Source organism: Nerophis lumbriciformis, linkage group LG29, assembly GCF_033978685.3.
Source record: "Nerophis lumbriciformis linkage group LG29, RoL_Nlum_v2.1, whole genome shotgun sequence".
Classification (NCBI taxonomy): domain Eukaryota; kingdom Metazoa; phylum Chordata; class Actinopteri; order Syngnathiformes; family Syngnathidae; genus Nerophis; species Nerophis lumbriciformis.
The window spans coordinates 17,208,523-17,210,000 of NC_084576.2; the positions used below are offsets into that span (position 1 = coordinate 17,208,523).

The window sequence follows — 1,478 nt, forward strand, 5'->3', positions numbered from 1 at the left end:
GGATTGGGCCCGCTCTTTTCTCGTCAAGACGTTTGACAAATGGAGGCGCCGCGAAATGGTCTTGTCAATGCGCCTCGGGCGATGCTTTTAAAATGTGAAGGGAGAGGTGTGTGCGTGAGTTCCTCTTCATCCTGATTGATCTGAGGCGCCTCAGCCGCTACTAATTTCTGTGAAATTCCGCGGGGATGAGATGACATCCAGCTCCACACTTCGAAGCGCGGTTGCAACAGTGAACACAGCAAACGTTCACACCTAATCTCGTCACTAAAATGATGATCATATTGATTCCTTTTCTACTTTTCGTCAATTAGCCAAAAATGACAACAACAAAGAGTGACACATTGCTTCCTGGTGACCAAAGTTAAAAAGTTAAAAGTTAAAGTACCACTGATAGTCAGACACACACACTAGGTGTGGTGAAATTACCCTCTGCATTTGACCCATCCAATTGTTCTACCCCCTGGGAGGTGAGGGGAGTAGTGAGCAGAATCATTTTGGTGATTTAACCCCCATTTCCAACCCTTGATGCCGAGTGCCAAAGTGGGAGGTAATGGGTCACCCTAAACTACGGTACTGAAAATGCACATTTTTGACACCACAGTGATTTTAAAATAAACTAATGTTGCGATTCCAGTTTTGACTACTGGCATTCAATCTTTGTAGTTTTGCAGCACATATGTTCGATTTTTGTAGTCTATTTCATTCCGAATGGTTTGAGAATAATAATAAACCAAGACATACTGTGATGAGGTGGCCGAGAGGTTAAGGCGATGGACTGCTAATCCATTGTGTTCTGCACGCGTGGGTTCGAATCCCATCCTCATCGGGCTTTACTGTTTCCTATATTTCTAGCTATTGGACAAATATATTAAAGGGGAACATTATCACAATTTCAGAAGGGTTAAAACCATTAAAAATCAGTTCCCAGTGGCTTATTTTATTTTTCGAAGTTTTTTCAAAATTTTACCCATCACGCAATATCCCTAAAAAAAGCTTCAAAGTGCCTGATTTTAACCATCGTTATATACACCCGTCCATTTTCCTGTGACGTCACATAGTGATGCCAACACAAACAAACATGGCGCATAGAACAGCAAGGTATAGCGACATTAGCTCGGATTCAGACTCGGATTTCAGCGGTTTAAGCGATTCAACAGATTACGCATGTATTGAAACAGATGGTTGTAGTGTGGAGGCAGGTAGCGAAAACGAAATTGAAGAAGAAACTGAAGCTATTGAGCCATATCGGTTTGAACCGTATGCAGGCGAAACCGACGAAAACGACACGACAGCCAGTGACACGGGAGAGAGCGAGGACAAATTCGGCGATCGCCTTCTAACCAACGATTGGTATGTGTTTTTGTTTGGCATTAAAGGAAACTAACAACTATGAACTAGGTTTACAGCATATGAAATACATTTGGCAACAACATGCACTTTGAGAGTGTAGACAGCCCAATTTTCATCAATTAATATAT

The 1,478-nt window shown here is 42.2% G+C and overlaps 1 non-coding gene across 1 annotated transcript; it reads left to right on the forward strand.

Moving 5' to 3' along the window:
• The first annotated feature begins 744 nt into the window (after positions 1-744).
• trnas-gcu (transfer RNA serine (anticodon GCU)) lies at positions 745-826 on the forward strand. Its single transcript has one exon. It is a non-coding gene; the product is annotated as a tRNA-Ser (tRNA).
• Positions 827-1,478: the final 652 nt, after the last annotated feature.